Raw genomic sequence first — 25970 nt, 5'->3', positions numbered from 1 at the left:
GACACACTTTGATTCATTAATGTGATGCTCACTCACTCTTGTGGTAGAATATAAACCAGTCATCCATTAAAAGTTATTCAGGCCTCTGCAACGGAGTCCGTTCTATGTGGTGATTTGGAATTCAGTAAAAGAAGATTAGTACAAATCAATAATGTGGGATGTTGGGGTGCTTAGTCCAAAATATATAGTGAAGTTTACACTTTGGGGTTATTAAATATCTGTTATATACCATTAAAAAGGGTGAGAATTGGGCTAAAAAGCTAAGACTTAAGCATAGTCTGTTAACTACATAAAAATATGTATTTATAATAATTACATAAATGCTTGATGAGCTACAAATAATAATGCAAGCTATCATTTGCTGCTTATATGTAATAAATATTTATTACTGTTAAACAAAAGCTGAATTCCTATGAAACTGTATCTTGTATGACTCACACATTGGCACCAAAAGTTTACTATAGTCAGTTTTGTTGTTGTGATCAGCAATGGAATTAGAGAAGAGACAGTGAAAATAAATTAAATCCATGATTTACGTCAAGATAGCTGTAATCTTGATAAGGATTAGGGCCCTATTGGGCTTGGTGCTATACAAACACACAGGAAAATATATTCCGTGCTCAGTGTAAACTCATCCTTTGCTCTTCCTAGAACTCCTTACTTTTTCTCTACAATTCTCTGAGATTGAGGTGAACAAAATAAAATTCAGTATTCTAGGTGTTGTATCACCAGATTTGAACAGAGCAGTAGTACACTGTCCTTAGTATGCAGATGATTCTGTACATTAGTATGCAGTTTCAGAGAGCTAGCCTAATAAGATAGGGTGAGTTGAAGGAGCAGCCTGCTTTGTCTCCCTCTGTTTTTTGATTCTTGTGTGTTATCATTCTGAATTCTAAGAAATAAAGTAGCACTATATTGCTACCTTCCAGCAAGAATATTTTCTGTTTTTATCTAACATCTCTGGGTATACTGTGAACATAACAATATTCATTAAACATAAATATATTTCCCAGTTTATCACACAGTACATCAGTTCATAATTCATGTCTGCTTTTAGGATTTAATATTTACTTTCTAAAAAAAGAACTATGGAGAAAACTCTCTAATGTTTGACAATATTCCTTCTATGATGGATGAAATGTCAGGAAATGCTCACATGACCTCCAGAAAGGACCCCTTTATGTAATGACACCTGTTGTTTGTTTTTTAACAGTAGATGAGAAGCTGGATTTTGGCAGCTTTGTGTAATACAGTCTTTCAAATTTCTGTTTGCTCATAGTCTAATAGTGAACTGCCCTCTCCTGCATTATTTTTGTACAGGATAGCGTATTATTGTTATGTGTCTCTTAGGTTAAGTAAAGGCTGCCCTAAGCTGGCATGGCATGCACTCTCTAGAGGATCGCTGAATTAGGGATCAAAAAATATTTTCCTTGACAGTTTGAATTCCTGGTGATTGCAAGCTTGAAAATGACAACACCAACAACAAAAACTGAAAGCCCAATTCTGCAACTCTTATTCATTCTGAATGGTACTTTCTCATGTGAACTATCACACTGAAATCTCTTTGAAGAGCTACTCAAGAAGACTAGGTTGCAGAATCGGGTCCTCTTTGAATAGGGATTCTTACCTTGTAGAAGAATAGAAAGAATATGGTTCATTGCTATAGTAAAACAGATGCCAATGAAGAAAAGATTGATTTCTCTGCCCCTTAAACCTTTGAAGGTTTTTATAAGAGTCATTGTGTTTTATGAGCTATGTTTCCAGGAATGCTGGCAGAATAAAGGGCAGTCACTATTTCACACCATCATGTCAGATGGCTTTTGGAAAATGAGTAGAGAGAAACCCTCAACTAGCTCTGTTTATTTACAACTCTGCATGGTTATCTTGCCTAACAAGTTGGGTCACCTTATTGATTTTATGGTAAAAGTAGGCTTATGCAATTACTTCAGAAGGGCAAAAAACAACATAGATTTTTGAATTTAAAGAAGTGGAAGAGTTCCAAGTAACCTAGCTGGCAAAATAAGCCACTTCTTACAAATCTGTATCTTTATACATTATTCTTAAATTTCTGTCTTAAACTATTGTGTAATATTATTGTTAAAGTATTCTTGTAGCAGTGCTGGATTTGAATTTTGGGTGGAAAAAACTAATTTCATATATTTTACATGATGGTCTGGTGAGGTAGGCCAAGTTACCAGTGGGTTACCAGGTCATTCCAAATGAGTGCTGCACACCATCATGTATTCTGTCTGTGCCAGACATTTTACAGAAAAATATTTTACCAAAGTTTGAGAGAGTGTCCAAAATGTTGATTGCTGCTATGTTTAGTATTCATAGAATCATAGAAGATTAGAGTTGGCAGGGACCTCAGGAGGTCATCTAGTCCAACTCCCTGCTCAAAGCAGGACTAACCTCAGCTAAATCATCCCAGCCAGAGCTTTGTCAAGCCGCAGCTTAAAAACCTCTAAAGATGGAGATTCTACCACCTCCCTAGGTAACCCATTCCAGTTCTTCACCACCCTTCTGGTGAAAAGGTTTTCCTTAATATCCAACCTAGACCTCCCCCACTACAACTTGAGACCATTGCTCCTTGTTCTGTCATCTATTACCACTGAGAACAGCCTAGCTCCATCCTCCCTGGAACCTCTTTCAGGTATTACCACCTCTGGGCTTCCTTAGTACCAGGAATCCAGGTGTACAGGAGTCAGACTGGGAAGATAAATTATAATCAATATATTATTAGAAATCTTTAATAATTATTTAAACTACACCAGCCTTTCCATACAGAACAACACTGTAATTTTTAGGTCCTGAATCTTATGATATATGGAACCAGGATTAAGAACAAAAGTCTAAAACCATTAGAAAGGGTGATTCTTAGTTTTCTTATGGAGTAAAGCTTATGTTTGCAAAAGCATGTTGCATGTTTGTAAAGCTCATGTTGAGTCATATGATACCAGGCTATAAACATGTAACTGTTCCAGAACTAAATGTTGCTCATTCCATGCCTCTGGAAGGTGTAATCTTACTGAAGAAAGCCCACTTTTGGAGGAATCTTAAACAAACACACACACCAATCCTCTCCTCCCCCTCCCGATTTTCATGAAATGACTATAGAAAGCTCTGTAGTGGTTTGGAATGTTAGAAGTAGTCCTGGAAATACGGATTAGTGAGCAGAAGTAGTCGGCTGTGAATTATAAATTGCATTTATTACAATGCTTTACAGTCTGTTACATGGACATCCCTGTCACAGTTCAAGGCAACTACACCAGTATTTCCCCCGCCCTAGTCCAGTGAGGGCACCCACTCTAGGCTCCCAGCTCCTCAGCCATAACCTTTCCTGGGTAGAGACCTGTGTCTCTCTCCCTCCTGACTGCGTTTTTTCCAGGCTGCACAGTTCCCAGCCTACACTGTGAGTTCCCCAGCAAGCCAGATTGTCTAACCAGGCCAGCGTCTGTGCTTTGCTTTGTCTCTGAAGGCTATGAACATTTTAATTGCCTGCAGTTTGAAGTTGCCACACAGCCCTTTCTAGGCAAGCACATTTATTATTAAGGTGAAAGCATTACAGAGAAAACATATTTAAAAACAATAAAAGAACCTACGTGCATTCTAATAAGCTTACCAGAGATCACCCCCAACTCCAGCAAGGGCTCTGGTAGAAGTCAGTCCTTGAAACCTCCCCAAGGGCTTTTTCTGTGGATACAAGTTCATAGAAGCCTCAGCTCAGAACAAGCACCCAGACTGCACAGGACTGCCTGTTTCCTTATATAGCTTGAGCCTTTGATCTCCACCTTGAGGAACAGGTAATCAGCAGACCACTGTTCTCTCCTCTGGGTGCAGTTTCAGAAGGTTGCATTTATCAATAACCAGTGGAAGGGGTTTGCATTCATCTCCCCCTAGATGTTTCCAAGGAGTTCCACTTCACATGTATTATCCCAAAAAAATCATTCTTGTCTGCCACATTGTCCAATATAGTCCTTTGATCATCCATGCTCTCAATAATTTAATAATCATAATTTAATATATTTAATACATGGACTCCAAAGATACTTAAACTTAAATCAATAAACATTTTCAAGGTTATTGCAGGAAATTGTCACAATCACTATCACTCAAATGGTATATATAAAACTATATATAAGGAAAGCTATATATAATGTATGATTTTCAGGCTAGCCTTAACTCATCTATTCCCCCCTCTCCCTTTTTTGCACCCTTACGTTTGTGGGCCCAATTAATAATTAATGTCTCATATATTTGTCCACTTGACTGCACCTATATATCATAGATTCCAAGGCCAGAAGAGATTATTGTGCCCATGTAGTTTGACCTCCTGTATAGTACCGGACATAGAGCTTCCCAAAATAATTCCTAGAGCAGATATTTTAGAAAAACATCTGATCTTGATCTAAGAAATGGTCAGTGGTGGACCATCTGTCATGACCCTTGGTACATTACTCCAACCATTAATTACCATCACTGTCAAAAATGTACACTTTATTTCCAGTCTGAATTTGTCTAGCTTCAACTTCTAGCCATGTTATATCTTTTTATGCTAGATTGAAGAGTCCATTATTTAATATTTTCTCCCCAAGTAGATACCTATAAACAGTAATTGTCTTCCCTCAACTATCTCTTTGTTAAATGAAATAGATTAAGCTCTTTGATTCTATCATTATAAAGCATGTTTTCTCATCCTTTAATCATTCTCGTGGCTCTTCTCTGAACCGTCTCCAATTTACCAACAATCTTCTTGAATTGTGGGCACTAGAACCAGACAGCATTCCAGCAGCAGTTGCACCAGTGCCAAATACATAGGTAAAATAACCTCTCTGCTCCTACTTGATTTTCCCCTGTTTATGTATCTGTGACCCTAGACACCCCTGTATTCACGCCCTACAATGATGTTTGTAAAAATATGCCTTGTGCGGTATCATTTGAAAACTAATAGCACACTGGTCAATATCATCACTGTGAAATGTAAGTGACAATGCTGTATGTGGAATTACAGATACTCATTGATATTATGCTTTAAAGTCTGTGACTGAAAGTTGTTTAAAACAGGCATGTCAGGGGAAGTTGCTAAATAGGTTTTCTCCAGACAAGTGAAAGAGGCCAGCACCTCAAGCCAAGTGTGGCCAAATTCAGTGGGCCTTTCAGCTGTATGGGAAGTGGCAGGAAGTGATCACTTGCATTGTATACATTACCAGCAGAGGAAAGACAGCACAGAGTCTACATTAGACAGCACAGTGTCCACACCCCGTAGGGAAAAAAACCTTTTTCTGAATCCTACATTCTTTGTTCTTATCAGATAGTTACATGTCCAAATGGCATAAATTGCCTGTAATTTGTAGAGGCAAACAGAAGACAGCTTTTTAATTTTTTTAAAAGTAAATGTTAGTGGTTCACATACATGGTGACAATTATAGCAAGAATCCAAAACAATAAATTATCATAGAAACTGGAAATGATACTTGAGAAGAGGAGGGTATAAAACAGCATCTTAATGTGACAAAGGACCACATCCCTGGATGCATCCAGACTGCTATCCAGACCATTTACGTCTCCCCGATTCTCTGCCCCGGTCCTGTCCCTGCCCCAGGTTAGAACAGCCAGGTTGCTATTCTAACTTGTGCTAGCTGGCAATGGACCCCAAAGAACCCAAAACAAGCTGGGGATAGTTCCAGCCACACCCATGCCTGCCCTGACATACCCCTGGCATGGGGGTTTGAAGGGACTGAGGCAGAGAACTGGCTCCCTGTGCCTATCAGAGCAATCACAGGTGAACAGCACAAAAGGAATGGAATGGGGCACAGCATCTACCCAAAAATCTGCAATTTATCATTGTTTTAACTCTCCACATTTCCCCTCAACTCAAATAAATATATAAATACAACAAAAATTGCCAACTTCAGACCATACCAATTCATATAGTTCATTTACAAAGAACACGCTGTACGTTAACTAGAGTTTATAGGAAAATGGATTCTGTGTAAAGAATGTACAAAGAAGAAAAATGCGTGTGTTTGTTTTCAAATCTTCATGGAAATTTACTTGTTTTTTTAGTAAAATCTAGAAATGTTTTAATTTTTTGAAAACTGAAATGTTTTCTTTTTTCTACAAAAACTAGAAAATGTTGAAAGAAATGAAAATTGTCCATTAAAATAAATATCTCCATAAAGACCATTTTTTCATACAAAAGTACTTTGAATGATACATTTCGAGCACCTCTAATATCAAAATTTCCAACTCCACTCAGCACACCCTCATTCTTTTCCACGTACTCTTAAAAGATTCCAAAAGAAAAACACTTCCGGTATTTGAAAGTAAGTTGTAAGAAAGCTCTCACACCAGACTTAACTATTATATTTTGTATCCCCACTGTAAGTTATAAACTGAGAGTTAACTATTTGAAGGAACAGGTGATAGTTTAAAAGTGAAGCGCTTACTTACTCACACATCTTTTCTAATTTGGTGGACTATTAAAATTCAGTTTGTATGGTGAGTCCAAACTAAGGCTTGTTGGACATTTTTCATATACATGTTTTTCAACAGAAAATTGGATTTTCAACTAAAGAAAATTTTTCATCGAGAGTGCCTGCTTCCCAGGGGAAATTTTGATTTTTCATCAAAAATCCAAATGTTAAAAAATCAAAATGGTTTTGGTTTTCAGCCAAAATGTGTTTGATTTTTAATATTTCACTGAAAATTTGACATTTTCCATGGAAAATTATACTGAAAATGCAAAAAAAAAGTTTGTCAACACTTTTGGGGAAGGAGGAGAAGCCCTGTTTTTCAATCAACTCTAGTCCAAAGACTGGACTTTGGTGGATTCTAAGAGAACTATAAAGAAATTTTGTCCTAGCTCTTCATCTGGTGTAAACTGGCTATCCTGATTTATACCAACAGATAATCTGGCCTTTTCAGTTGATATTTTTCAACACAAACTGAGGCAGCTCTTAATCAAAATGCTCTTATAAACTAAGGTGTAGCCAAAGGAGTGATTGTCATTAGTTATCACTGATAATTAATCTTGTGTAGTTTGTGTTGGATCAGTTTATTAAAAACAACTTTCCTTGAACTCTGCATTTCCAGGATTTCACCAAGAGGCTCCTTATTTGACAGGTTTTAGGAAGTGAAGTACATGCTTCCAGGTTTCCACTTCTATCTAATACAGTGGATAAGGTTTTATTTTTCTCTCTTCAAGGGGATGTTAGAGGTCATGGACCTCAGAAGTTTCAGCAGACCTGCAAGCCCTTAGCTAGGTTAATGTAGAAATTTATAGGTGAAAAATGTCTTTGGATTACTTTTTAAATTAGTTTAGAAGTCCTCCAGAATAAGCCATAGCTATTAAATCATCTGCAATGGGTAATCTATTCAATACAGGAGAGTAGTGACGTTACTAGCTAAAAGACCAGAGAAAAAATATTTCTCTACATAAAGATAGAATAAGCTGCAGCAGAGCAGTGGAAAAATCCCCCTATTGCTTTGAGAACATGGCATCATGGAAAATTCATTGCCATAAAAATAATTCAGAGCTAGAGCTTTCCTACCCACTGCAAAAACATGCAGGGTAGGGGGTGAAGGAAATTTTTTTTGAAATGTATGAACCTCTTTTAGTCTGTGAAAGCTTTAGGTTCAAGATCAGCTGTCGTCTCTACATGGGCTGTCTCTCTCTCTCTCTCTCTCTCATAGCATTTCCCTGTCAGACTACAACAGCTACTGTAATAGGGTCACAAGGTTGAGCCAATCTAGGTCACATGCCTGTGAAAAACTAGTGGACCTTCCCATTCTTTTCTGTTTTTTTTTTTTTATTATTGCATTTTTTGTTAGCTTGCAGGCTCACATTTTATGTGTTTACCAGTGTTTCTGGGGCAGATTTGATTCCCCAATCTGGCCTCTAGATGACACAGAATCCACAGGGCTTGAATGTGCCCCCCACCTCCTCTTTGCACCCCCAAATCTCCCTCCAAAGAGAAGACTGCTATTACATTTTGAGATGCATCTTGTGGAGTCTCTTTAGTCACTTGTCTCACCTCCTCCTGTGGATGTTTGTACCATTACATTGGTAAAACTAAAAACCTGCACATTTAACTTAAGATCAATAGCTACAGTTACCTCCATATCTGCATTATTATCTTCTGGTGCCCAAAAGTGTGCTAAGTGCTTTACAGAAGACACATTCCTTTCCCCCATGATTTTACAGCCTTTTAAATGGTAGACTGATCTTTTAGACAGAGGAAATGCAGTAGATCTAATCTATCAGGATTTCAGTAAGGAATCTGATACAGTTCCACATGGGAAATTATTAGTTAAATTGGAGAAGATGGGGATTAATACCAGAACTAAAAGGTGGATAAGGTACTGGTTAGAGGGGAGACTACAGTGGGTCATGCTGAAAGATGAACTGTCAGGGTGAAGGGAGATTGGAGTTGGAGTTTCTCAGGAATCAGTCATGGGACCAAGCTTATTTAACATTTTTATTAATGACCTTGCACAAAAAGTGAGATTGTGCTAGTAAAATTTGCAAATGACACAAAGTTGGGAGGTATTGCCAATATGGAAGAGGCCCAGATTATCATGCAAGGAGATCTGGACAAACTTGAAAACTTGGAGTAATAGAAATGGGATGAAATGTAATAGTACAAAGTACAAGGTCATACACTTAGGGATTAACAACAAGAATTTTTGCTATAAACTGGGGATTTATCAGTGGGACGTGACAGAGGAGGAGAAAGACTTGGTGTATTGGTTGACCACAGGATGACCGTGAGCCGCCAGTGTGATGCAGCTGTGAAAAAAGCTAATGCAGTCCTAGGATGCAGCAGGAGAGATATTTCCAGTAGAGACAGGGAAGTGTTAGTGCAGTTATACAAGGCACTGGGGAGATCACATCTGGATTACTGTGTGCAATTCTGGTCTCCCATGTTTAAGAAATATTCAAACTGAACAAGTGCAGAGAAGGGCTACTAGGATGGAAAATCTACCCTATGAGAGGCGACTTGAAGAGCGTGGCTTGTTTAGCCTAACCAAAAGAAGGTTGAGGGGAGATATGATTGCTCTATATAAATACATCAGAGGGATAAACACCAGGGAGGGAGAGGCGTTATTTAAGTTAAGTGTCAATGTGGCTTCTGTTGTCAGTTGACTTGAGTGTGTGTGTTCTTTTTGTGTGCTATGCCAGCTCTGTGCAGATAGCTGGCTCAGCATATCTTGATAGTACTACCCAGTTTGGTTAAGTGCTGTTGTTGCCTCGATAATACTGTTTAGGTTCCTCAGTGCTTCTGTCCTTGGGGATCCAATGTTATTAGTAGATAGTGCAGCATATTAATTCAGCAGACCTCAATGTTACTTATAAAGGAAGGCCACAGGCACGTTTCAGTGGTGAAGGCACCTGGACAGATTTATTGTCAGTGAAGCTCGGGTCTAGCTCCCTGGATCAATGTCTACAATTATACCAACATATGTATGCTTGTTACAATGGACTCAGCTCAATCAGCAGCAGGACTTACTGCCCTCTGGGCTGGATATTTACAACTGAAATACACAGCTTAACACACCATCTTGCATATTTCCTGATATCTGCTTGTAATCGCCCCTTTTTCCTGATATCTTGGACAAAACATCCCTATTCATTATGTTATCAAACCATCTTATCTTGTACTAGATTAAAATGTATCTATACTAACTGGAATATATTTATATAAATATCTAGTGCCCAGTATACAAGCAACAAGTTTGCCAAGTTCATGTACTGGACAGTGAACCTGTAAGCATCTGCTTTACTATATGGCCTGATTTTCGTTCACAGTCTCTGGTTCAGGCCTCAAATCTTGCACCAGGCTCAGTGCTGCAGGCTCTCTCTTTCTATTACAGACACAAAAACAAATGGATATAAACTGGCCATCAGGAAGTTTAGTTTCTAACCATTAGAGGAGTGAAGTTCTGGAACAGCCTTCCAAGAGAAGCAGTGGGAGCAAAAAACCTAACTGGTTTCAAGACTGAGTTTGATAGGTTTATGGAGGGGATAGGATGATGGGTCTGCCTGCAATGGCACATAGCAGATCTGTGACTGCTAGCAGCAAATATTTCCATCGGCTGGTGATGGGACACTAGGTGAGGAGGGCTCTGAGTTACCACAGAGAATTCTTTCCATGTGTCTGGCTGGTGGGTTTTGCCCACATTCTCAGAATCCAACTGATCACAATATTTGGGGTCAGGAAGGAATTTTCCCCCAGGTCAGATTGGCAGAGACCCTGGGTTTTTTCACCTTTCTCTGCAGCGTGGGGTATGGGTCACTTGCAGGTTTAAACTAGTGTAAATGGCAGATTTTCTGTACCTTGAAGTCTTTAAATCATGATTTGAGGACTTCAGTAACTCAGTCAGAGGTTATGGGTCTATTACAGGAGTGGGTGGGTGAGGTTCTGTGGCCTGCAACTGCAGGAGGTCAGACTAGGTGATCATGTGGTCCTTTCTGACCTTAAAGTATATGAGTCTATGAGATGTGACATAAGTGAGGTTGACAAAATTTAAGGGGGTGGGGGGAATGGGTTGACAAAGGAGAGAGCTATAACAACATGATTATATAGTTACTTGGCTTAGGCATGTACATCCTTTTCCTTAATTCCTTGTACTTTTTTATACTTACTATAGAAAATAGTTTAAATACTGCACATTCACATATATTGTCTTTGGTTAACTGCAAATTATATATATTTAAGCACTCTCACTGTATACAAGTGTAATACAATAAGGATAGCAAGCATTTGTTTGGTTTTACTTTCAGAACCAAGCCAATTAATTGCCAGAGAGAGAGATGTTTCTATTTTGTTGAGCTATAGTTTTCATCTTGTGATTATACATTGCTGCTTATGGTGCTCAGTGTCACAGTTCAGAGTAACTGCACTTGTACTGCCCCTCAGGGGTCCACAAGGGCACCCACTCTCATCTTCCAGCTCCCAAGTGGTTGGCTTTCTTGGGTATCTTCATTGACGCTTTAAAGCTTTACTTTATTAGTCTCCAATTAAACTGGATAAATCGATTAGGCTATGTCTACACCGACGGCAGTCAGATCGAATTAAACTGGATAAATCGATCTGACGGCAGTGAATTTGCCGCCGTCAGTGTAGACATAGCCTAATACCTATTGTATTTGTATGTGGTTAAGACTAATAAGTGGAGACTTCTGGTAAATGCATTCTGATGGGAGTTGCTGGAGACTAATAAAGTAAAGCTTTAAAGTTAGAGCACTTGGTTCTGACTTGTTGATGTCAGCCATATAGCAGGCGGAGGTACTGCATTTCCTTTGGTTTATTTCCTGATACTGACTCGCAGAAACTAAAAGTTACTGGGTCAAGGAACCCTGGATAACAATATCTGGGGTTCTTTACCTGCTGGTGGGGATGTCTGACCTCATTTCCCTACCTTCCTTATGTGAAATGGGGAAGCCCTACCCCTCTGTGTGTGAAGCTGAGAACAGGCATACTGGGAGCATGCACAGCGAACACTCCAGATACGTCTATATTGCAAAAAAAAAAGGACATGTGGCAGCGAATCTCAGAGCCCAGCTCAACTGCCTGGGGCTTGTGTGGATCTCACAATGGCGCTAACCACCAGGGAAAAGAGGAGGATGTGTTCCCCTCCCTCCACCTCCAACTTCATACTATCCTGCTGATTGTCTCCATACAGCAACTGGTCTCTTGCATTCTCATTTGTTGTGGTCCCAACTTTTTTTGGATCTCTGTCCACAACAGGTTTGTAATACTGTTAAACATAAAAAGAAGCATAAAATAAACTGTACCCTGCTGCGTTGCAATGGTGTGTCCTGTAACCACAATAAAATGCTACTGTGATAAATCTTTAAGTAGGGGTCAATAAAGCAATAATACTGTACTGTGAAAACTGATCATTTAACATAACGACTAATTTATAACACTATTAACTTGTCCTTAGCTTTGTGGTAGGACAGTTTACTAAGTGAGTGCTTGTTAATACTGTAATGAACAGTTTCTTAGGGGGGAGAGGAAGACTTAAATAACAGAGTCTGTAAATTATTGACAGCTGTGAGATCAGGTCTTTACTCTGTCAGAACAGTAAAGGTTGTAGGGCCAAGATACAAGGATTATGAAAATATAGATGTTTAATCTTGTTGGCATTAAAGATTTCAAGCAAATTGGTATGCAAATAAAAGAAGCAAATGACAGCGTATAGTGACTCAACTTAAATTAAGCCTGTGGGGGAAAGATTTTTGTCCCTTTCCAGTGCAAAAGGGTTGGAAACTACATGCAAATTGCCTGGTGGCAATTCCTTCGCTTTAGGGAGACCTCAGCATGTGCTTTCTTCCACTCAGTCTGGTGTAGGTGTGTTGGATATAGGGAGGTGTCACGTGGGGGTCCAGGAGAAGGAGTGGCCAGAATATGCTGTGTTGTTACTATCCCCAGCTGGCGTATGAAGTCTGTACCCAGCTGGTAGAAGTTAGTGCAGCCCCCCAGGCTGTCCTGATCTAAAGAAGGGCTGGGGCTGGGACAGAGAATCTGGGAGCTGTAACCAGGTGGGCCCTAGGTCATATTCTTATAGAAGTTTACATTAGTGTAGCTCCACCGACTTTAGTGGAGTTACTCCAGATTTAAACTGGTATGAACAAGATCAGAGTTTGGCCTTCATGTATTCTCTTTGAAATGAAAAATGGACAGTTTTTCCTTCTTATAACAGCATGTTCACACACTCTTTGAATTGGTATGTACATTTCGAGTTAGACTTTGCTGGCCACCCCAGTTAAGGGAGACTGAACCCTTAGTAACATTACCTTGGCAGCTCTTTGAAGAGGGATATCTAAATCCCTCCACTCACCACCACCTGGAGAAGCCAGAGCCTCCTCCCTACCCTGTTGATATTCTTCTTTAATGAAGGAAGTTCCGAAGTACACTTCTCCACCTCTCAGTAGTACTAGTACCCAGAACCTTTGCAGCCTCTCTGATGGATCCCTTTGCTGTTGAATCTAATTCCCTCAGAATAACTGGCAAAATGTTATCACATATTCAGGGGAGCATGGGAGGGTGGCACACAGGGAGTTTGCAGGGCAGAGGGAATGGAGGGGGGCAATGAGCCATTGGTGGGTGCACTACAGAAGTGGCCCTAGTCATTTTGCCAGCCAGGGGAGAAAATGTTTTTTGTGGCACTGTGACAGTCTGTACCCTTATGTTTGCCAGTTTTAGAAGACTATGATAAATTTCATGCAAAGTATGCTTTGTGAGGTATCATTTGAAAACTCATAATGTGCTGATCATTATTATCCTGGCAAATATATGTGTGGTGACATTGTATATGAAGTTATAAAAATTCTACTGTATAAGACATGTTCCAAGTCCGGGGAAACAGCTTCAAATCAGTTCCCCAGAAACAAAAGGCTAGCCAGCATTTCAGACAGGTGTCAACATAATCAAATGGACCATCACCTGGTTAAGTGGCTATTCTTTGGCAGGAAGAAGGGTATGAGCGAGAAATTTACATCTTGGCAATGGAACAGCTGGAGGTTCCCTTGCAAACAGACTTTCTGTCTCTTAAACCACAGCTGGAGATGATTTTCAAAGAGGAAAATAACTATAAGAAGTGAGAAGAGATGACACAAAACATCTCTCTTCCCTTCTCTCTGCCTACAACATTTACATCCCTGAAAAAGCATTGGACTGGGGGAGGGGTCCTGGTTGAAAGGCATCCAGCCAGTAAGACTACAAAAGCATGTGGTGAGAGAGAGACATTTTGCTTTGAGTTCACTTAGCTTGTTAAGTTAGATATTAGTTGTGTTTTATCTTTTATTTTCTTGTAACCAAATTCTGATTTTTATGCCTCGTTACTTGTAATTACTTAATATCTTAATATCTATCTTTCTGTAGTTAGAAGCTTGTTTCATTGTTTTGTCTAAGCCAGTGTATTTGGATTGAAGTGTTTGGGAACTTCCATTTGAGATAACAGGATTTGTGCATACCATTTTCTATTAATGAAATGACAGATTTTCTCTGTATTGTATTGTCCAGGAGCACTGAGCAGTACAAGTTACACATTTCTGGGGAGAAGCCTTGGACTGGGAATTTTCTGGTGTTGCTTTGTAATATAGTTCATGGGTGGCTTGCTGGCTATTTAGGGTACTCATACAGCATAGCTGTGTGTGGGCAGTTGAGGAGTGGTTGCTTTCACAGTGAAGCAATATAAAAGGCACCTCAGGTTGAAGAAGTGAGGGGACACAGTTGTTCAACAGTCCAGATTGTACCTTGGGGAATGTCACAGGCACATTCTCCATGGCTGAAACAAAAAATCCCCAAACCCACAGCCAGTGAACCAGTGGAACACAAAAAGCAATGATATGGTGCTACCTGGAAGTTGGTGCTCAGGTAAACTGCCCTGCTTGTCCACCCCTAGAGTCAATCCTGGTACAATACACTCATTTTAGAGAAGTTTTGAAGTGTGCAGCCTCGTAGAGTTGAAAAACATTTTTAAATCAGTAAAAGGAATAAACCTGCCAACCAAATGCAGAATGAGCAAAATGGAAACTGCAAACCTGAGTACTGTATTACGGAGAAACATATTTTTAAATGCTGCCTGCCTCCTACCTAAAGCTGAAAATATGAAAATATTCTTTAATTTACATACAAATAGCTAAATAAAATTGTATTGGATCTTTCCTCTTGTTGTAAACGGAGGCATAGCAATAGGAGACAGAATGGTCCAATGTTCAGAGTTCAGGACTTAGAGATAGAATTCTCAACTTCACTTCTGCTTCCGGGTTACTCTGTGACATTGTATCAACAGGCGGTGTGGTCTAGTAGATTAAAAATGGGACTGAAAGCAAGGGACTCTGTGTTAAAATATAAACCTAACACTGGCTTTTGTAGGCTAGGAAATTATATGAGTGGGGTGGGTGGGATAATTTCTGGGCACTTTTCTTTAAGGTTCCTCATCTGTAAAATGGGAATAATATTTAACATTTTTTTTAACATGCTTTAAAATCAGGAGCTGAGAGGTGCTAATAAGGGCAAAGTCATCTTAGAGCTGGTGAAAATTTTCACAAATTTCAAATAGTTGATGATTTTTTTCATTGAAAACTTGATTTTTGGAGAAACAAGCCACAGACATGTTTAATGGAAGAATTTCATTTTGAAATGTCAGGTTTTGTGACTGATTATTACACCTAAATTATACAGTTCCATCTAGGAATACTAACTCCATTAATAGAAAGCTGGTCCTATTTTGCTTGGCACAACCTTTCAAAAGCTCACATACTGAGAAATAGGTCTTTCGACATATGTAAGTTCTATTATATTGAAAGTGAAAGTTTTTTTACTCACCTTTTCATTTTCTAGTCTCCAACTGAAAATGGCTGTACTATTGTTAAATGATATCATGTGTGACACTGGTCACTTGGAAGGTTATTGCTCTTGAGTTCTATTGACTCCAGATTTGCTACCACAGCTGTTGTCTTAGAGACACCAGAGGTTGCCTGGGCAGTTAAGGTTTGTACATTTATGGGTGTGATCCTTCATAGTGTCAGAGCTTGTATCTGAACATAGGAGTGCCTTGCTGTCAGTCCCATGTTTAGTACACTAAACTATACTGCCTCTTATGCTGCTGAGATGCCCCTCCTGAGGCCAGAGGATACACTGGCTGCTCAGCAAAGAAGCTGAGTGGGAGATCCTACCACTATTCTCAGCCTGTGAGGCAATAACCTCAAGAAGACATGTGAGGAATGTCTGCACAGCAGTTAGACACCAACGGCTGGCCTGTGCCAGCTGACTTGAGCTCCTGGGGCTTGGGCTAAGGGGCTCTTTAATTGCAGTGTAAACTTCCTGGCTCAGGCTGCAACCTGCAGCAAAACAGGATCCGGGAGCCCAAGTTAGCTGGCATGGGCCAGCCCTTTGTTTTTCTTTGCTGTGTAGACATACCTGTGATTTCCCAGGTTCCACAGGCTAATCCTCCACCACGGATATAGGAAGTTGTGAATAACCTATGAGGAAAAAATGACAGTGACATACTTAAATGTCTTCTTGATTTAAAATACATTCACCAGCTAGAAAGGTGCTTCATAATAAAGGAAATTCATATATTCACATACATACTTATACATATGAGAACCATAGGAAGTCAGAACTTCTTTTAATAATACTAAACATTAAACAGTTGCTGTGTGTTGATTTTCTGTGATGGTAGATTAAAGATTACTTGCTTTTCTTAGCCAGTATGCTTAGGTCTAGTGCATATTTTATCATATTGTCTGAATTTGCAAGCATACAGGTGGCAAAAGTAAGTTTTCTACCAAAACAAACAAAACTTTCCACACACTGTTCTTGGTGAAGGCATTTATATAAGTAAGGCACTGCCTACTAAAGGTGATTTTCTGAATGTGGAATTAAGTCAATAGAACTTGGATGGACAGTAACTCTTATTTATTCTGTAAGAGCTTGTGGGATTGGAACTCAATTTATACAAAATTAATTAGAATGTTGCCTGAGAAAACTCATTTCCCTGGGAAAAAAAGCATTCAAGAATCAGCATCTATTGTTAAAATAACATAATCAATCAGATGAATTCCTGATGTAATAATGACTCCAGTGGATTTACACCAGGAAAAAATTTAACTTGTTCAATTTGTATGTTGGAAGGTTATTTATGTATTAGCTGTATTATAATAGTGGCTAGGAACCTTAATCAAGGATCAAACCTCATTGTATATAAGATGCGGTGCCGACAAGTAACAAAGAAAACTGCTCCAGAGAATTTACAGTCTAGGTGCTAGATCTGAGGATGAAACAGAAAAAATGGGAGGAGGGGAATGAACTGGGATGATAAATACAATGTACAGAGATTGGCCAAAAAAGTAGAGGTTTCAGCTCACCACTTGCTTTACCAATGCTGGAAGCATTCTGCTAGGCACTGTACAGACACATAGCAAGAGACTGTCCCTACCCTGAAGAGTTTATAATCTAAATAACACTCAAAGGTTGGAGAAAGGAATTATTATGATTACCCTCTCTATTTTCACAGATGGGAAACTGATTCAGATTTAGGCCTGATCCTGTAAACCGATCAGCACAGGGGGATCTCTGCACAATCCAACTGAAGTCAAATAGAGCCTACGAGCTGGATTTTCAAATGCAGCTGGTTGACTAAAGATGCAGATAGTTGCATAGTGGGATTTTCAAATGAATCTAAACAGGTTAGATGCCTGACTCACAGTCAGACACCCAGCCTCCCTTTGACAGGCTCTGCTTAGGGAAACAGCCAATCCAGATCCACCTGTGGATAGTTAATTAGATAAATAGCTGGACAGTAGTTAGTTTACTGAAGGAACATCTGAGCTTTATAAAGGGTTATGAGGGATTGGGCAGGAGCCCAGAACACAGAGAGGAAGCTCCTGGGGAGAGAACTCCTCATAGGAGCTGGGTAATAAACTACTCCCAGGGGTGTCTCCCTGTAGAGCAGGAGCTCCTGGAGAGAGAAACAGCTCCCAGAACACAAAGAGAGAAACCTTGAGAGGAGATGAACTACAAAGCTGTTCAGGCAGGGAAGCTTAGGCAATATCCTGAGTCAGCAGTGGAGATACTGCAGAGCTCTAGGCAGTGGAGAAGCAAGGAGATTTACCCAGGGCAGACTGAGTGGAGATGTAAAGGGATTTATCATGAGGGGAGACTGAGGCAAAAATGTAAGTGCAGCTCCATACAAGCCACCAGGCGGTGATCCAGGGGGAATATTTTCTGTTACACTCCCACCGAAATCATGGGAGTTAAGTGGATAAGCTGCTTGGGTGCTTTTGAAAATCCCACTAAGTGCCTATCTGCATTTTAGCTACCTAATTACCTATGAAAATCTGGCCTTAAATAATTTGCCCATGGTCACGTGGGAAATATGTGGCAGAGCCATGATTTGATCTGTGGCCACTGCTTTAGGCACAAGGCTGTCCCTTCTCTCAAGGGCTCTGAAATGTATTTTTCCCTCAGAAAAGCAACCTTAAGCCTCTGATATCAGAACTGGGGGGCGGTGGAGACCCCAACAACGTCAGTGATTTATGTTTAACAAAACAGAATCACAGTAAAGAGGAAAATAATTAACTGAAAGCATTTCAATATTTTGAACAACTCACAGCACCTGTAGCATGTATGTGCTTAAAGGGGGAGGAAATGTTTTCCTCAGATTCTGTTCCAAATTTGGAATCAGCTACCTCCAAAAACATTATTGTGTCATCAAATATAGAGACAGCCAGCTACACAAATTTCACACCATTAATATTCACATCATAACCAGAATTTCTATTGAAGTCACAGGGCAAAAATAGGAACAAATTACAAAACACACGGAGAAGGTACTGTTTGCTAAGTGTAGGGGCTAACTTGTGACTTGAGATGTGTATGACTAGCTCCCATTACATTCAGGGGCAGCTGTGTGTATGCTTCTTATGACAGAATATGGCCCTACCCTGTACTCCAGACGTTTTGTGCCACTCTGATGGCCCAACTGGACGTAAACCTGGTCTAGCAGGTTGCTGGATGGATCCACCAGCATAGGGGAATCTTCAGGTGGTGTAGCAGCTCAGAAACCCTTCACATCATGAGCGTTGACATGGTGGCAAGGCTGAGGGATAGGGGTGTGACTGAGGCACTTTTATGCCCTGATGATCCCTGCTGCCAGAATGGTCCTTGAGTGTTTTTGGCAGCTAGTATAGATTAGAGCAATCTTTAGGCTGCTTTAATCTATGCTGGGGACCAGTCCAAGGGTTGGACAGCGCAAGACTAAGGAAATGTAAAAATGGATTAAGGCAACTCTGTGTTTCCTCTCTTACCCACCCGTTTCCAGTTTGCTTGGAGGACCTCTGCAAGGTTGACAGAGTGCATGTGTGCATGCCTGTGTACAAGGGGTGAATGTGTGCAGGGCGCACAGCAGCTAATTGGGAATTTGCTAAAAAGGCTAATACAGCATCATGCAGAATTCATTTTTCCACTGAGCCCCCACTGTGAGGAGAAACTGGGTTTCCAGCCAGTAGCGGGCACACCAGAACTCTGGTTCTAATGGAGCAGCCCGACCAGGGTGGGCAATAGCCAAACAGGGGCCACCAGCAGGGCTTATTCTAGAGTCCCATTATTGGTGGGCAAGTGGGTATTTTGGGGACCCTAGATGTCACTATTTAGAAAACAAAACAAGCGTCCAGGAGTCCAATGGCTAGGTAGACCCTGGGAAAATCTTTACAGACGTCAAATTTGGCTACTGTTGTGGCAGTGTTGTGCCGTGATTTATGATTTATATAAAGGATGAAGACTCTCCAACCTGCTGCTGTTCCACTGCGTAACACTGGATAACTTTGTACATATTTTGAATGTAAGCATGGCTACACTGGGTCAGACCAGTGGTCCATCTAGCCCAGTATCCTGTCTTTCGACAGTGGCCAATGCCAGTGATCCATCCCCTATCGTGAATTCCCAGCTTCTGGCAAACAGCGATCCCTGTCCATTCTGGCTAATAGCCATTGATGGACTTACTGTATTTTGGCCTGTCGGACAATAATTTGGGGTCCCTTGAAGATCATTTAGGGGGGAAATGTCACCTTTTCACCCTTCCTGTACCCACCACAGTGCCTGGCTGACTGAACCATTGCTGAGGCAGGGGCTCCACATGAGGGGTCTGATCTCTACTGGATTCCCAAGGTCCACTAATTCTAGAGAACAACTCCTCATTCCCCAAAGGCTTGTGGACAAACTCCACCTCCCTAACAGAACAATCTGTGGAAATCTGCATTAGGAGACTCTCACAGATTCCTCCCCCGTCTAGTCCTCTTCAGTGAGTTTTCCAGAAGGGGAGATGAACTTACCTCTCTTTTTTGACTTAGTCTTTACTTAGGCAGACTCCCATTGGCTTCAGTGGGAATTTTGTTAGCATTAAAACTCAGTAAACTGAGAGAGGCAGAGAAATGAGGCATAGTTTACATTGTCCTTCCCATTATTCTGTTTTACAGGGAACTTTCTGTAGATCTGTCATCTTTTACTGTGCAAGAGAGAAAAAAGCAGTTCTGCAAAAATATCTAGGACATTTTACATACTGTGCTGTTGAAAAAAAAAATGACAGATCTCTCAAATCCTTTAATCCTTCAAATAAGGAACATATCCTAACTTTACAGCACTGGGCTTCTGGGAACCTGTGGGAATAAAGGACTTAGAAAGCCTATACTAAAGGGATTACTACACATTACTTTTGCTTAATGACTATTACTATTTCTAAATTCAAATGCCAGTGTGAAAACAGCAAATTTTGCAAGTGGGTGGGAGAGACATAGCAGAGAGCAGAAATTAGGGATAGGGATTTTTTAAATAATAGTTTGAATATTTTAAAATTTAATTGACGTATAAGTAGATTTATAACTAGCCTGTGTGTGTTTATACATGCTGTTAAACCATGCCGCAAAACTTACTTGAGAACACTCTGATAATAACTAAACCAGTGATTCCAAGGAGTTTGGCCTATAATCACAGAATCAAAGGACTGGAAGGGACCTCAAGAGGTCCATCTAGTCCAGTACCTGCACTTATGGCAGGACCAAATATTATCTAGACGATCCCTGACAGGTGTTTGTGCAACCTGCTCTTAAAAATCTCCAATGATGGAGATTCCAAAACCTCCCTAGGCAATTTATTCCAGTGCTTAACTATCCTGACAGTTAGGAAGTTTTTCCTAATGTCCAACCTAAATCGCCCTTGCTGCAATTTAAGGCCATTGCTTCTTCTCCTATCCTCATAGGTTAAGAAGAACAATATATCTCCCTCCCACTTGTAATAATCTTTTATGTACTTGAAAACTGTTATAATATCCCCCCTTGGTCTTCTCTTCTCTAGCCAAAACAAACACAACTTTTACAGTTTTCCATCACTGGTTGTGTTTTCTAGACCTTTAATCATTTTTGTTGCTCTTCTCTGGATTTTCTCCAATTTGTTCACATCTTTCCTGAAATGTGGCACCCAAAACTGAATACAATACTCCAGATGAGACATAATCAGCGTGCAGTAGAGCAGAAGAATTGCTTCTCGTATCTTGCTTACAACACTCCTGCTAATACATTCCAGAATGATGTTTGCTTTTTTTGCAACAGTGTTACAGTGTTGACTCATGTTTAGCTTGTGATCCATTATGAATCCCAGATCCCTTTCTGCAGTACTCTACTTAGGAAGGAACAATCAGTTGCACACATATAAAATGGAAAATGACTGCTTACGGGAGTATTTTGCATTTGTCCTTATTAATTTTCATCCTATTTACGTCAGACCATTTTTCCAGTTTGTCCAGATCATTTTGAATTTTAATCCTATCCTCCAAAGCACTTGCAACCCCTCCTAGCTTGGTGTCGTCCACAAACTTTCTAAGTGTACTCTCTATGCCATTATCTACATCATTGATGAAGATATTGAATAGAACTGGAACCAGAACTGATCCCTGCGGGACTCAATATGCCCTTCCAACTTGACTGTGAACCACTGATTACTTTCTGGGAATGGTTTTACAACCCGTTATGCACCCACCTTATAGTAGCTCCATCTAGGTTGTATTTCAGTAGTTTGATTATGAGAAGGTCATGCAAGACAGTATCAAAAGCCTTACTAAATCAAGATATACCACATTTACTGCTTCCCCCATCCACAAGGTTTGTTACCCTGTCAAAGAAAGCTATCAGGTTGGTTTGACACGATTTGACAAATTCATGCTGACTTTTACTTATCACCTTATTATCTTCTAGGTTGGGGTAGTTAATTATGTTTTGTCAAAGTCCAGATTTCTTGGTCAAGGTCCGTACTCCAGAGAAACATTTTTCAAATTGCAAGTGCCCTGTTCAACAAACACATACAATGCTGTGTAATATACCTAGGGCCTATTGCAGAGGTAGTCAATAGGTGGTTAAATCCAGATTCCCAGAGGCTTTTGACCATACTACAATTCTGGGGGCCTACGGGAAGATAGTGTGTGGGAGGCGGGGAGGGTTAGTGCAGGTAGACGAGTGACTGGTTGCATGCTGGAGGGCTTGGGGGAGCTGGTGCCCAGGGCTAACAGGTAACTCAGGGTGGCAGGTGCCCCCCGTCCCTTCTAAATGGATCCCCGCTCCCACGGAATTGACAGCAGGAGCCCAAGGAGGTGCCTGGGACTGACTTGTAAGTTGGGAGTGCAGGTGAAACTTGTTCTTAAAAGCTGGTTTACAGGTCTTCTTCAGGACATGTTTGATGCCACTTCTGTCCTATCAGACAGAGGACTCTGGTCTGTGACATAAGCACTCCAGGTTTCCATTAATATTAGTAGCCTCTTATTCAGACTTTTTCTACCCAGTGAAAACTGTGCAGTTGAGTGTATCAGTTTGTAGCCATTGGAGAACACTATTTCTTAAGAATGTCCTTAGGTTAGGTTAGATTAGATTTTAACAAGACCAGGTAAGACCTTAAATTATGTCCCACACAACATTGCTGGCATCTGATTTGTGGTCGCATATACTGCACTCCTACAGAGTAATAGAAAATTTATAAACTTGTGCTGTGAGCTAACTTTATCCTGATAGGAGCCTATTTCTAGGGATAGGCATACTTCTGAAACATAGAACACCGTGAGGGCCACTAGCAGGGTCACAAAGTACTTCATAGATTCCAAGGCCATAAGAGACCATTGTGATCATCTCGTCTGACCTCCTGTATAATATAGACCACAGGACTTCCGCAAAATAATTCCTAAAGCATATCTTTTTAGAAATACATTAGGACTTGATTTAAAAATGATCAGTGATGGAGAATTCACCATGACCCGTGGTAAATTGTTCCAATAGTTAATTACTCTCACCGTTAAAATGTACACCTTGTTTCCAATCTGAATTTGTCTAGCTTCAATTTCCAGCCATTGGACTGTGTTATATCTTTCTCTGCTAGATTGAATTAAATATTTGTTTCCCATATGTAGATACTTATAGACTATAATCAAGTCACCCATAACCTCCTTAAGCTAAATAGGTTGAGCTCTTTGAGTCTATTATTATAAGGGATGTTTTCTAATTCCTTAATCATTCTTGTGGCTCTTCTCTGAACTCGCTCCAATTTAAGGGAATGCTATTCAGTTCCAAAACACTACACTTATTATGGCTACCATCAATCTAGTAGTACAATTCTCTTTAGAGTACATGCTGTCACACTCATATGAAGGTGTGAAGGTGAACTAAGAGAAACCATGGTTCTTGTTGGTGCTGCTTTCAGTATGTTAAGAGTAAGGCCTGGTATACAGTACAAAGTTAAGCCAAGGTAAGTTGCCTTGGGTCAGTCTATTTATGCATGTGTCTACACACAAATTTGTTTCCTGATGATGTAAGTACCCCCTTACTGCGATGCAGTAACACCACCTCCCTGAACAGTGTTGAGCCATGGTGAATGTAATGTGGTAGACCAGTGCAAAGTAATGTGGTTAACACAGTGCAAGTGTAGACATTTTGTGTCCTGTGTTAACCCTAATAGTCCTCCAGCAGTTGTCCCACAATGCCCAACAGTGACTATTTTGGTCACAATTGTGAACTCCATTGCTCAGAGATCAAGGAGATCAGAAGCTGTCCTCCCATTTAACCCCCCATCCATATTTTTTGAAATGCCTTTCCTTGACTACCCAGCTTGGTTAGCATGCCTAGCGTCTCTCCCTTGTGTACAATTGCCAAACTGATCATGCTGGCTATACGGTCTAGACATGTGCCTGCCTGGAGTAGACAGGAATTATTGGATCTCGTGAGCCTGTGAGGAGAGAGGCCTGTACAGGCACAGCTACATATCAGTCATAGAAACATGGACACCTATGAAAAGCTTGCATAAGTGATGCAGGTGAAGGAGTATGACAGCGATCAGCAGCAGTGCTGTGTGAAAGTGAAGGAACTGCAGCAGGACTACCAGAAATCCAGGGAGGCTGGTGCCAAGCTGCAGACTTGCTGCTTTTACAACAAGCTTCATGCCAAACTCTGTGAAGACCTCACCAGCATCTCATAGACTACCATGGATACCTTGAGGGAGCCTGAGACAGCAACCACTGCCATGAATAGCAAGGAATAAGAAGAGGAAGCATATGCATGGGGTGGAGACTGGCTCTTTGTTTCAAGTTTGGATCCTTTTGAGACTCTATCACAGTCTAGCCAGTCTCACCTGCTGAGCATAGGCACGCCTGATCCAAGGGAAGGAACTTTGGGTAAGTGTGTGTATGCACTCTCCTTTAAAAAGCTTAAATGTGAGGAGGGCACCTGGCTCAACCACAAGTTAGCAGTGCACTGGTATCTGCCTTTCATTCTTTTATTCATACAAGAAGAGGTAGAGGTGCAACAGAGGTGGAGCTCTTATCTGCTTTTCATTCCCCTGTAAGGTTAGGCAGCGAGGGGCTATGCTGAGCAGCTTGTTTATGTACATGGGTATGTCCCTTGTATTCTCCGGAGAGAGCTCAATGAAACTTTCATGGTGGTACTCAGCAGTCCTCTCCCAAAGGCTTCTGGGGATTGTGGCTCTATGTCTTACTTGCTGTAGGACACTTTACCATGCTATTTTGTGATGACTTCATCAGACACTGTTGCAGTCAACAAGCTAGTAAGTGAACAGGACTGGGCAGCTTTGGGACAACAGTAGCAGCGGCGCTCTGTGCTTTCATTACTCTCAGAAGAAAGATATCAGCTAAAAGTACCACCTCCTATGAAAACAGTGCCAGCACTGAGCGCCATTCTCTGTACTTGTCTCATGGAAACAGAGGCCACATTTTTTTTGTTTTATGCAACTAAAACATTCTCTTCTCCCTCCCACCCTGCCCCAGCCCCCTCACCATACTCACCTTGGCTGGGATTAGGAGAGGTGCTGTGCACAGGCACTCCGAGGCTGAAGTGTCAATAAGAATGTCTGATTTTACCCTTTTTTTAAGAATAAGGGAAAGGGTTCTGAATATTGTCTCTCTTTCTATTGTGACTGTAAATACAATGATACAGTTGTCTCTTTTATCTGTAGGTGTTGCCATTGTGACCTTCAGGGATGCTCTCTTCACACCCGCAGAACACCTGACCCTGAGGAGGAGAAAGAAGCAGACTAGGGAGGACATGTTTAGTGAGATCTTGCAAGCAGGTGCTTGAACAGAGGGCCTGGAAGGTGACTATATCAGACAGCCTTGAGAAGGAAAAAGCGGACAGGAGAAAGGCCCAAGAGTCCCATCAGGAAAAGGAGAGGGAGATGCACCACAATATAATGGGACTTTTCAGGCAGCAAACACAAATGCTGCAGACTCTTGTTGACCTACAGATCCAACAGTCATGATTTGTCTCCCTTTGCAGTCAATGGGGAACTCCCTTTCAGCAGCTTCCTGCTGCTCCCAATATTCCACGTGTCAACAGGAGCAGTGTCCCTACCGCTCCTGCTTCAACCCTAGGGACTGTAAGGAAAACCACAGTTTCACATACACCGACCTGTGAGAACCACGGTTGGTATATATTTGGCAGAAATGGACTGAAATGGACACAAAAGTGTACTAGTGTTCTAATTTTATGGTTCTGTTCCATCAATTTATTTTATAACTTTGCACTATATTGGTTTTTAATTGCACATTATTCTTTGCGCTATTTTTTTAATGCAATAAATTTTATTTTTTTGGAAATAATTTCATCTTTATTATTTCCTGACATATATAGCAGAATGCCTAGCATTATGGAAAGCACACGGTAATTGTAATTGAACAGGATCACAGAACTCAGGTTCATTACAACACACATTTTAATAATTATAAATGTAAAGTAAGCACACACAATTCATAGATTCATTAAAAGTCTGCAATATTCATAAAGCACCGGACCATTCCTAACAACCACGAAAACTTCAGTGCCAGGTAAAGTACTGTGCAGCACAGCACAGCACAGCACATTACCGTGGCTGACCATTCAGGAGTTTTTTCAAGGCATCCCTCAGCTGCAT

General features: G+C 40.6%; 1 long non-coding RNA gene across 1 annotated transcript in view; it reads left to right on the top strand.

The window, feature by feature from the left end:
• LOC137162880 (uncharacterized) overlaps positions 1 to 25659 on the top strand; it is a 69965-nt gene extending 44306 nt beyond the window's left edge. The window contains exon 2 of the long non-coding RNA XR_010922544.1: positions 25017 to 25659. This is a non-coding gene — a long non-coding RNA (uncharacterized lncRNA). The remainder of the gene's footprint in view (positions 1 to 25016) is intronic.
• The last annotated feature ends 311 nt before the right edge of the window (positions 25660 to 25970 follow it).

The sequence above is a fragment of the Emydura macquarii genome, unplaced genomic scaffold (genome assembly GCF_026122565.2).
Source record: "Emydura macquarii macquarii isolate MOO-44397 ecotype Brisbane River unplaced genomic scaffold, CSIRO-AGI_Emac_v2 contig_2473, whole genome shotgun sequence".
NCBI classification, from domain to species: Eukaryota; Metazoa; Chordata; order Testudines; family Chelidae; genus Emydura; species Emydura macquarii.
The sequence above is the reverse complement of the archived record's forward strand: the minus strand, read 5'-3'. Positions and strand labels throughout refer to the sequence as shown.